Genomic DNA, 12,428 nt, shown 5'->3' with positions numbered 1-12,428 from the left:
AGCTAAAACTTGGAAACAGCCCAAATGCCCATCAACTGGAGACTGGATAAAGAAAATGTGGTTTTTAAAAATAAAATGGAGTACTACTCAGCCATAAAAAATGAGAAATTAGAGACATTTATAGCTAAGTGGATGCACATTGAGGCGATACTCTTAAGTGAAATAAATAGGACACACATGTATAAATACTGAATAGTTTCCCTGGTGTGAGAAACTGAAAGTGTAAATAAAGACTAAAATGTGTAATAGGCAATGTGAAATAGGAAGAAAAGGGGCAAAGGGGAAGGAAGTGGGAGGGCTAGGGGAAAGGAAAGAAGGGAATGGGATTAATAGGAGAAAATGGAAAAATAGGAACAAAATCTTTATAAAGAGGAATGAAGGGGTTGAAGGGAGGGCTGGGCAAGGGTGAAAAATAAGAACCAAGAGAGATTATGCAAAGGTCCAAATTTCCAATGAGGAATGTCATTATATTGTATACCTAAAATGCACCAATGATTAGAATGAATAATAGATAATGCAAAATAGGAAGCAAAGGTCCAAAGGGGTAGGGGTAGTGGGAGGGGCAGGGGAAAGGAAAGGAGGGAAATGAAAAATGATGAGAAATGGAAAAAATGGAAATAAAGTCTTTGTAAATAGGGAAGGGTGGAGGGGGTGAAGGGAGGACTAGGAATGGGGAAAAAATAAGAACCAAGATGCATTATGTAAAGGTACAATTCCCAATGAGAAGTGTAATTGTGTTGTATACCTAAAATGTACCAATAAAAGAATTTAACAACAAAAAAAGAAATAACAGTCTTCGATGTGTATGTACTAAAGAAATAGCTCCAAAATATGTAAAGTAACAAATCAAAGAACTCAAAGGGAGAATAGAAAAACTTATAATTATATTTGGAAATTTCAATATCCTTCTCAATAATTCATGGAACAAGTAGAAAGAAATCAATAAATAAGTAAAATATTTGATCACTTTTATCAACTGGCTTGATCTCACTGATGTTTATATACTACTACACAATAGCAGAATACACATTCTTTTCAAGTGTGTATAAAACATTCAAGGGATAACATACACTAAGCCAAAGCAAAACTCAAACTATCTAAATGAATCAAAATAATGCAAAGTATATCTTTTGATTATAATAAAATTAAACTAGAAATAAATAAAGGGAAGATATATGGGAAATCCCCAAATTAAACCACACACTTAACTGTACAATGAATAGTTAAAGCGAATCATGATAAAATGTTTTGAACTAAGTGAAAATGAAAGCAAAACACATTAAAATGTGTGGAAATTGAAATTAAAAAATTAAAATGATTGAAAACTTAGATGAAATGGACATATTCTTTGAAAGATTCAAATAACCAAAAGTGATTCAGAAATAGATGATTCTTATCCAATCAACATAGCCCTGATCCATTGAATGCTACTGAAAACCAATGGTTTAGCTTTGATTTTATCTAACATGTCAGTGAACCAAAATCATAGAGGAGTTAAACAGGATTAGACTGCCCAAATAAAGCCAAACAACTTACTGAATAATAAAATATACAATTACAGTTGTTGATTACCATATCACCAAACAAATCTCCAAAGATCCTTTTCACTGACTTGACTGAAAAACTTGAATCAGTTATAGAATTATATAAAAATAGTCTTCAAGATTCAGAAGTGAGGCACTGTCAGTTGGCTTACCCAACACCCATTCCCAATAGCCCTCTTCCTTGCTTACTTTCAGAGCCCCCCTTACAGCTAGGTAATGGTGGCACATACCATCCTTACCATTCTGGCAAATAAGTACAGTAAGTCCCTGACTTATGAACATTCAAGTTGTGAACTTTCACAGATACCAATGGACCGACCTCACATTACGTGGATGCAAGCAAACTGTGGAAGTAGCTCACATGTCTATTGGACACTGTCATAGTTGTACTGCTGTGTGCTTACTGTAAAGAGTGATAGTGTACAGTAGTACAGTGCTCAGTCAGAGCCCAGGATGTCTGGAAGAGGAAAAGCAATGGTGATGTGGAGGTTTGGTTTTTTATGCTTCACACTGTACATTTGTGTCAAAGGTGTATAAGACTTATTTTATTAGACTTACAAATGAATCTGACTTATGTTCTCCTGGAACAAAACTCATTCGGTAATTTGGAGACTTACTGCATAAGCAGATATCTGTTAGGATGGGGAAATATCTTGCTAAAATGAGGATCAATGTTCACCAGTAGCCATCTTACAAATGAAAAAAATTAAAGACAGCAGACCTGACATTAATGAGGTGTGAATCAATAATTAACTCCCTCTTGATTCTGTTGATGTTCTGAGAAAAAATTTTCTATTTTTTAAAATGATTATAAGTTGGGTTTTCATTTACTTGCAGCCATACAGTGTTTTGATAGAACACTGTGATGTATTTATGTAACTCTCAAAAAGCAACCTTGGCAAAAGGGAAGTTCTTTCTTCAACTGGCTGTAAAATTCTAGCACCGTCCATTAGCATCAATGAACCAGAATTGTTTTATCAATAGACAATAATAACAATAACAGCAGCAGCAGTACTATCTGGTAAAGATAGGGCTCAAAGAAAGCAGGGGTTTCATGCTTTCTTTTGGCCACTGCAAAAACAGTATGCCAATGTGAGAAGCCCTTACATCAGAATCTTTGTGTCTAGGCTGTCATTCTCCATGTAGCACATGGAATTTCATTAAGCACCAGTTTAGCTTGGATTTGAAGAGTTTTGAACTAGTTTAGCATCCCGTACACTGAGATGAAGCCAACCCTTAAGAGGATCAGGAAAAGTAAATCAGGCACATTCAGTGTTTTTCTAACAGAAGCCTGTGACAACATTTTACTTGATGGAATCTGTCTCTGGGATTCATTTCGCAAATCCCATGACCCATGTTTCTTTTCACATGATAAACCACCAGGGTTCTGAGAAAAACTCTTTGTTCAGCAGATATTTGTGGTCAAGGTTTAGAGAAGATTTTTACCCATAAATGGCTTATGATCTATCCAGTCTGGAAAAAATGAGTGTTCACAGAATTTCACAGGACAGCTAATGCCCAGGAGAAATCATGCCAATCAGCTGGACATGTAAATAAATGCAATGAGACCCAGTTGCTCACCATTTGCAATTGAGAAGGAGAGGGGCATTGGATTGGAACCCACGCAAGCACGGTGCCTTACCTCTCTCTTTTTTTGCATGGAGTTCATCATTCTGACTTCTTATATCAAAAATATTAAGTCTCTGATATCAACCAGCTGTACCAGTTTCTACCACAGGTCTACCACTTTTTTTGTGTTGACATTAGGGAAATAATTTAAATATACAATTTCCTCATATGTAAAATTAAAATGATGGCCTCTCACTATTGAGCACTCACTGAATACAGAATACTGTTTTAAGTACTTTAAACATATCAAACTATTCTTAATAGCTCTATAACAGACTTCATTATTATCACCATTGTTACATTTTAAAATTAAGAAATTTTTAAATGGGTAGGAATCTTTAATTTCTTAAGTTTTCATGGCTGGTAAATGGCAGTGACAATACAGGTTGCTGTCAGGATTGAATGAAATAATACATTGAAAGTCATGCCTAGCACAAAGTAAGTATGTGTCATAATAAATGCTTATTATTCCTAGTTGATGTCACTTTAAAAATAATTACAGAAGTTTCCTGGAGATCGTGAGTGGTAAAAATAACACAGAGTAAAGCACTGGACCTTTCTATTGAAAACAAATTTAGTGGGCTACTAATACATCAGGATAGCACAATTATCAATGCTGCTTAAATATCTGTTGAGGAGAAACAGCCAGCACATGCAACATATGGAGCCAGTATAAATGGTGAACTCAAGGTAAGGTCAGAACAAAAGCTGAGTCCTCACCCTGATTGGGGGATCGGGGGTGGGGGGGTATGAGGTCATGAAAAGAGGGTAACCTTGCAAAGGAACTTTCCCAATCCTTCCTAAAATACTCTGCATTGGTCTAATCCTTTTGTTCTGGTGTTTCATAACTAGAAAGCCATGTGTATCTTTCTGCCTTACAGATGACTCCACTGTTAATATTTTTTCCATTACCCCAGATATACTTAACTCTAATCCAATCCTTGATCTCCTCTTTCACCAAGTTGAATTTTATACATCTTTACTTGTATTGCCTCCAATCCTGTTTAAAACTTTTCACGGTTTTCCCATTTTCTCAAAGCCGCAATCAAAAAGATTTATTTTGTAGATGAACTTCCATGGAAATTGTTTTTTCTTTCTTTTTCGCAACCATCCAGCACAGATTTGTGATGTTTTTAGAAATGGAACATTAGGGACTGTTTTGTGATTTGTGACGTCCTTGGAGAGAGGCCTCCCTCCTCCAGCCAGGGTCACACCTACCCCGGCTCTGTCCTCCTCCTCCTCCAGTTCTGCTCTTCCTATTCCCTCCCACATCATCTATTTCCCCTTCCACCTCGCCTTTCCTGCAGTCTCACAGACCCATCTCTTTTCATCCTGCTGGTCCCTCCAGCTTTCTGTCTATCTTACTTCCTGCAGTGGCCGGTCCTCTCCCTTCAGTGTTGTCCTCTGTAGTTTCATCTTGTCACTGCCTCCATCCTGTTACCCTCTGGAAGCCTCTCCCCTTGGTGCCCCATTTGTCCTGGCCAATAGCTTGTTCCTGCTTTTTTCTCCATCGTCTCGGAGCAGCCTTGGTGCTGTTGACCCCATCCTTCCCTGAAATTCTCCTCTCCCTGGAAAAGGTGCTTCCTCTAGGTAGACATCCTTGATTCCCCCCAAACAAGAAGAATCCTGTGTGCGTTCCTGTCATGCCTGTCCTCAGAGATGATAACTTCCTCATGGGCAGTGGCCTAATTTTTCTGCCTCCACTCCCTAATCCCACATCAGTACCTAATCGCCTGCAGCTAATTTAGGGCCCTGCTCATAGTAGGCATCTAGCAAACATCAAGCTCAGAAATAAAGATGGTCTCAAAATGTGAGACAGGATGCAGCTGAAGGCGAGTTTGACAGCCCTATGATTTTTAAATATTCCAGATAGTTATCAGCATTTAAAAATGACTGTATTTTACATAAAAATTTGTTTCTTGGTTTTAACACATGTTATCTAATCCATGCGGCACAGTGGGATGTGCGTCCTCAGTTTTCTGCTTTACTTAGCGACATGTCCTTTGTTTTTCGAGCCTTTGATAAATGAATTTAAATAACCAGGTAAAGGAGAGATGGACTCTTGTTCAGCTTTCCCACCAGCTTGTAAGGGCCAGAGGGAACAGAAAAGTGGCCATCATCTGAACTCCTTGTGATCTGCCTGGATCAGGAAAGAATGTTTCCTCTGCGAAGCCTTCCAGGGTTGCTCCAGCCTGAGGAGCTTCTCCTGGCCCTGTTCCCCGGCGGCAGCACTTTGCCTGGCTAACGCAGGCCCAGGAGCACCTCTGTGCACACACCACATGGAGCCCTGGCCCTGACTGTCTGCGAAGTTCCGCTGTGGCTGCGCCTGCCAGGGTCACCCTACCCACCTCTCACCCCGGGGAGGGCTCGAGGGTTGGCCTGGGAGGGGCCTCCTTGTGCTGGGGTCTGACTGTGGGAAGACTCTCCATGCTGAAAGTAGAGTGGATGACGGCGTGGAAAGAAAGGACAGAGCAAGGCCAGGGATTTAGCTCAGTGGTGCCTCTGCCTGCCTCGTAAGCGCAAGGTCTGCAGTTCGATCCCTGGTGCCAAAAAAGAAAAGAAAAGAAAGGACAGAGCAAACACGCTGACACTTGAAGAAGCCCCTCTGGGGTCCCCCAGAAACAAAGGGGTACACTTGTCTGAGGCCCTACCATTATGCAGATGGGCCACACAGTCATGGAGCATCAAGTCCCAGCCGTTCCCTTCTCCATTTACTGGGATGTGAAGTTGACTTTTCATGTGGTGACAAGCGGGTTACAATTCTCAACTCCCAGACTTCTTTGACAACACATTTATGTCCAGCACGATCGGGACAGTTGAGGGGCACTGCCCTATCGAGGACCGAAAAAGTAATTACAGAAACCATCCTTTCTTCCCCTGAGCTAATGCCCTCTTTCCCTTATCTAAATCTAAAGAGCCTCTTCTGAGGCCTAAGCCAGAGGGAGACCTTGACAATCTGCAACTTTGATGTACACCGTCACCAAACAGGTGTTCTGTACCCTCACTGTGCGATTTCTCTCTTGGAAACTTGCCAATGGTCCCTCTTGATGGCATGCCCAGTGATCTAAATAACCTGTCTTTTCTCTATTCCTTGTTTATTGGTTAATTCTGTTACCAAACCTCTCTCACCAGCCCTCTGTGTACTATATGGCACAGTACTTCACAAAAGGACCTAAATAGCAGTGATTTAAATCAAAAGTTAAGCACTGGGAGTGGTGGCATGTGCTTGTAATACCAGCACTCAGAAGGCTGAGGCAGGAGAATTACCAGGAGTTCAAGGCCAGTCTGAACTACATAGAGCCTGTATCAAAAAACCCAAAAAACTCAATAAGTGAAAAGTTGACTTCTGTCTCAGGTAAAAAGCCCAGGGGCATGGTGTAGGCTCCAGAATTATCAGGGCCCAGGCCCCTTCCACCTTGCTGCTCTGCTGTACTCAATGTACTTTCTGCCTCATGTTTCTAGATGGTATCTCCAGCTCCTGCCATCATGTCAACATTCCAAGCAACAGCAAGAAGAGGACAAAGGGTAGGAGACTTTGCTTTTTTTGGAGGCATACCTGATAGGTTACTTAGATCACTCTCTCTTATATCCCATCAGGTAGAATGTTGCTGTAAGTCCACCTGTAGCTACAAAGCATACTAAGAAGTTCAGGATTTAGTTAATCATGAGCCAAGTTACAAATTCTATCACCTCAGAAGGGGAGAATGAATACTGCATTTCACCTAGAAGTTTCCTTCACAGCATCTGTGTCCATTAACCTGGAAGCACATTGAGGACCAGGCCTCTGGGCAAGTGGAGCCCCCCCAACACTAATCTGTATGCACAGTCAATGGTCCATAAGCCAAACCTGCCACGGCATACTGCTCTTGCCACTGGTTCCCATGGGCTGACCATGGTGGGTCATGCACACCTCTGAGCCTCACAGGATCAAAGTCTCCTCTATCTCACTCAGTGTGGGTCCTGCAGCAAGTTAGCCTCGACAGAAGACTCTTCAGAAATTCAGTGGGAATAACAACACCTGCTGTCACAGGTTATATGATTAAAGTTTAGTATCTATTCAGTGGGTGTACAAGAAATGCTTTTCCAAATGAGACCATCCCAAGGCAATGCCATGGAGGGGCCACACGCGGGGTCCTAGGCTATCTTGGCAGAACACACAGCCATTGGCCAGGACTACAGCATAGTTCTGGGATGGTATGCACATGCTTTAGGCAACCCAGTTTATAATTATCTTTATAAGCAACCAAGGAGAAACCTCAGCCAGCAGCATTAGGAAACCAATAGTCTGAATCGCTCATAGATTTATACTAAGTGTTTTTCTCAGCAGGGCTGTTTGCCAGGTATCAGGAGAGGGTGGAAATCATCTTCTCCCATAGCCTAAGGGAGCTAGTGAAGGACAAAGGGGTTTTCAATTAAAGGTTTGTCCTTGCTGCAGAATTCTGATCCTGTGGGCAGGCAGCTTGGACAATAGGCTCCTGGCCTGAGGGTTTCCAGCCAGCACTGCAGGCCTCTCCTGTTTCCAGGCAGACAGGATTCTTGGCTCCAAGGCTGCACTTAGCTTGGGAACTCTCAGGTTGTTGGCTCCTTTTCTCCCCTCTAGAAAGCTGAGTGTCTAGACTTCCTTCTAAATCACTTAGAGTTATAGCATCAGCTCTGCAAGTCACTCTTCCCCAAGGTGTTGCCAGAATTTTTAAAAAGCTATATGGCCTCGAGCATGTCACCTGCAGAAACAAGAGTCATATTAACAAAAAGTGACTTGGGAATAGTGTGGGATTTCAAAGCAGATAGACTTTGGATCAAGTCCCAGCTCTACCACTTAGCTGAGAGGTTTGGGTAAATCCTATAGAGCCTCAGTTTCCCCATCTATAGATGTGGATTAATAAACTCAGTGGGATCACTAAAAGGGTTGGAATAAAATCATATCATAAAAGCACCTTATACATGGAAAAGCTCTAAAAATAGTCAAGGTCCCCCTTTGGTTTTTCTAAAGGGACCCATGTGGGCCCTTGCACATACCACTCCACTCCTCAGCCTAAGGCCAGGATGCTATGCTGCCCTGGCTGCATCAGGGGCCCTGCCTCGGACCCCAGGGCTGCATCTGATGAGGCATTAGACTAGCTCCCTGTGGGACTGCATAACCTTTGTTCCTTTTTCTCCAGCCCCATTGTGATTAAAATGTGAGTTAATGGATGGAGATGCTTGTTAGTCTAGGGACGCTAGATAGGGATCTGTAACAGACCTAGAGTCCCAGAGTAAACTACTCAACTCTTTGTTTATCCGGAACTGATATTCCAGGCACCACAATTGTTAGAACAAGCTGCAGATGTCTGCTAACCATCAATATGTGACAGTCGACTACTAACCCTTGTCCCCTTTTCTTTAATATGTTAACTTCCCCCTCAACCCCCTATAAAAACAGCCTCGGATTCTGAGCCAGTTGCCTCTCTAAGCTATTTTGCTTTGGGAGTGCCGTCTGGCCAGACTAATAAAGGTCTGTTTTCCAACTTGTCCAGTGTGTTCCTTCCCAGGTGTTCTTCACTGTAGTCAGCTCCTCGGAGCTTTTGGTAAGGCCCTTGGTCTTACATCCCTTCTGATCTCCCAGTGCCATGTGAATCTGGACCAGTGGTTCTGTGGCCCTCTGAGTGATGGCCTGCTCAGATTCAGTAACAGACTATAGCATGGCAGTAGAATCAGAGAGACCTGGCTTTGAACTCTGCTCTCACTTGGTGGAGGCTTTGGACAAGTCACTCAGCTGTCTGACTCTGGACTTCCGAGTGGGCAAAACAAGAGCAGCTAGGATGCTTTGGGCTGCAAGTAGAGTAACAGTTCAACTTAGACTGGTTTCAACTTTGATTGTCTTATATAATGGGACAACTGGAAGAATGCAGGCTTCAAGGCTGTTGACTCAATGGCTCTCAGTGCCACCAAGGAAGCTGTTCTTCCATTCTTCTGGCTCTGCCATTTTTGTGCTGGCTCTGCCTAAACCATCGGGTGTATGGCTGCACCCCTTCAAGGTGTCAAAGATCAAGAGAACTTTTCTAAGATGGTTCTCCAGGGAACTGCCCTCTCAGGGGAGAGGTGCACATGCTCATCCCCAAGCCAGCCCCTGGGTAGGAGATGGGATTACCACAAAGTGAATTCTTAATTTAGAAATATATTTTGTGACAAGTATACAACTGATCAGATTATTCCCAAGTAAGGCAAATACCTAGCAGTGGCCAATCTGGTGATTTTGCTTTGTTCTTGGGTTCAGCCTGTAAAAGCTTTTGGCTCAAGGTGGATAGAACTCAAGACCATCATGCTAAGTGAAGTAAGTCAGACACAGAAAGTTAAATATTGCATGGTTTCTTTTATGTGAGAAGCCCAAAGAATAAACAAAGGAGGTGATGGCAGGAAACAGGAAGGCAGCCCCTTAGGGATGGAGAAAGGGGTCAGGGGTTGGGGAGGTGAGGGAAAGAGGGTTGAGATTGATGATTACCAAGATATGTTGTATGCATGTACCAATTCCCCAAAATGAACATCACTATCCTGTACTGCAAACATATACTAATAAAGTAAAAAAAATTTTAAGTAGTTTCTTGCTGATGGTGCTGAGCAGAACTCTCTGAATTTCCTCTGGTTCCGAGGGCTAAATCATTCTTTGCTCAGACAAACTCTTTAATTTCATTTGTCTAAAGTTTATGATTTAACAGAAAAATGGACAAAATGAATGCTGGGCTAGCCAGGAGTTTCCTCGGCCAGTGCTGCATCAGGGTGGTGTGAAGGATAAAGGAAATAAGATACTAAGTGGTCGATAAATTGTGCTTATTAGTATTATCGGTGCTTTATCCTGGTGCCAGCTGCCTCAGACTCAGATGTGTGATCGTGGGGATTTTCCAAAAGCGTGGCAGTTTCTGGTATCAAGAACTGTGGGACAAGCCTTCTAAGCAAAGGGGACCCAAACCCTCCTTTAAATCACAACCATCCAGAACTTTCTTATACACAGACATTGTTTGTGGGTGTCCTCCTGGCAGCCCTGAGGGCCTCCTGCTATGGTTGCTGTATCTGGGGACTCAAGGGCCTAGCTCATGCCCTCAAAGGTCGTCATAGACCTGGCAGAGAGCAGGCTTTCAGTCTTCACCACCTCCCATCCCCAAGGCCCTCACTGCTTTCTCTTTCCCAACTTTCTCCAGCACAAGAAACCTTGTACTTATGGGCCTCAATATCCTTTCTGGCTGGGTTATTTTGAGCAACATTGCGAGGGTTAATATTATGACAAAATTAATCTGATACATTTGCTTTTAGTTCTTGAAGCATAAGTCTGGGTGTTAGGCTTATTATAGAGAGTGGTACTTCTAAAAATAGCAAAGATACTGTTTTTCGTAGCCCATGCTTGGATATCAGTTTCCACATTAAAACATTCCAAAGTGTAGAATGTGTTATTTTTTGCAAGGCCATCTGGCTTAAATGCTTGCACTTAGGGAACACATTCTTCATGTTTCCCAGTGAGGGGTAAAGGAAAACAGCATTGTAAATAACTCCCTGATGAGGATCTCTATCCACATTGGATTTTTCACCTTTTTCCCTGGTCTAATTTGTATTTGTTGTACTCTTCTACCTGTCTTTCTCTTTGCTACCATTTTTCATTCCTCTAAAATTGACTCAAAGCTACTGGAGACTTCAGCTTTCCATTGGGGGACCTGGAATATATCCCCTGTGGCTAAAAGGAAACCATTGTATTTGGAAACAGTCTTTGTAGGTACTTTTAGCTAAGAGGAAGCAATATCGGACCAGGAAAGTCTCTAAATCCAATGACAGGTGTCTTCATAAGAAGGCCATGTAAGGCAAAAACACAGGAGAAAGACAACCATGGAGATGGGGACTAGAGTGCTATAGCCACAAGCTGAGAACTCCAAGGATTCCTAGGAGCCACTGGAACCAGGAAGGATTTTTTTCCCCCTAGAGCTTTTAGAACATGGCCCTGCTGCTTCCTGATTTCAGACATTTACCTTGAGAAACGTGAGAGACTGCGTTTCCATTGTCTTAAGCTACCCAGTTCCTAATCATTTGTTTCAGCAGTCCTAGAAAACTATGGCTTTATGGGGACATCTACGTCCAAGGAAATGGCACATGGTCAGCTGTTCTTAAAAGCTCTGCATGTTCTACAGACACAGCAATGCTGCAGATGTGATTTTTTCTTCTGGTTAAATTGAACAATTTAGCAGTGCTGATGAGAACATCTTTGATATTTCAAGATTTGCTGATTACCCAAAGATTAGGTCAAACAAGATTTCTGGGTTCTGTGGGCTCTCAGAGCTAATTCACTACTTGTGAAAACTTTGTTTTATTTGCCTCCAAGTAGAAGGAAAGTCTGTCAAGACAAAGCATAACACATCTTGAAAGTCAATAAATACTGCTTTATACACTGTGTTATCTGGGTTTCTTTGAGTTGCCAAGTGACAGAAACCAAATCAGACTTACTTTTATTGGCTCAGATAGCTGTGAAGATTAACACCCATCTTGTTCCTGGCAGGATTGGAGTCAGGGGCTCTTGGGAAGCTCAAAGGGAGCTGTCTTTCCATTCGAAGCTCCATTTTGGCTTCATTCTTAGGAAGATCAACAAAGACAGCCACCAGCAGCTCTTGGCTTATGTGGTCCTCACAACTGTAATGAAAGGAGAGAGGAAAATTTCTTAATTTCCTTTCATCAAAAACTGTGATGGGGTAGTAGAGGACTCTGACAACTCAGGTCACAGGATGACTGAAACACAGTGTGATGAATAAGGAGGGATATTTCTCACAAGACACCTTGGCAGGCAAAATACACACCCATTACTTGCCTAAGTTGTCCTGGCACTGCTGGTGATTGCTTATCTCTTTTATACCCTCTCTTGGTTGTCTCTTGTGGTTTCATTCTTATTCCACTCAGAAGTCAGGAGGAAACAGATCATCACCAACAAGCTTTCTAAAGCACACATCCCTGGGCTCACTCCATCCAAATCCAAATATAGTAGGACAAATTTCCAGGAATAAAAGCATCACAATTGAACCTCAGAGGTTCCTAACCTACAAAAGACTTATTTCAAGATTAGCAGACTCAAGGTCCTAAGTTTGACCCACAGTACTGAAAATAAAACAAACAAAAACCAAGATCAACAGAGCAAGGTAGCACTGCAAAGATTTTCCAAACTTCCCAACCCTGAATGAAATCAAGTAGGGTCATCAGTTTTCAAACAGAAAGGAATTTACATATAGGAAATCAAATTAAGCATTATTT

The 12,428-nt window shown here is 42.0% G+C and overlaps 1 long non-coding RNA gene across 1 annotated transcript in view; it reads right to left on the bottom strand.

The window, feature by feature from the left end:
- LOC110350323 (uncharacterized) overlaps positions 1-12,428 on the bottom strand; it is a 73,062-nt gene that overhangs the window by 47,571 nt on the left and 13,063 nt on the right. The window contains exon 2 of the long non-coding RNA XR_015442829.1: positions 11,634-11,816. This is a non-coding gene — a long non-coding RNA (uncharacterized LOC110350323). The remainder of the gene's footprint in view (positions 1-11,633; positions 11,817-12,428) is intronic.

The sequence above is a fragment of the Heterocephalus glaber genome, unplaced genomic scaffold (genome assembly GCF_053883595.1).
Source record: "Heterocephalus glaber isolate CG9 unplaced genomic scaffold, H.glaber_assembly_v1.0 deba00001555, whole genome shotgun sequence".
Lineage (NCBI taxonomy): Eukaryota > Metazoa > Chordata > Mammalia > Rodentia > Bathyergidae > Heterocephalus > Heterocephalus glaber.
The sequence above is the reverse complement of the archived record's forward strand: the minus strand, read 5'-3'. Positions and strand labels throughout refer to the sequence as shown.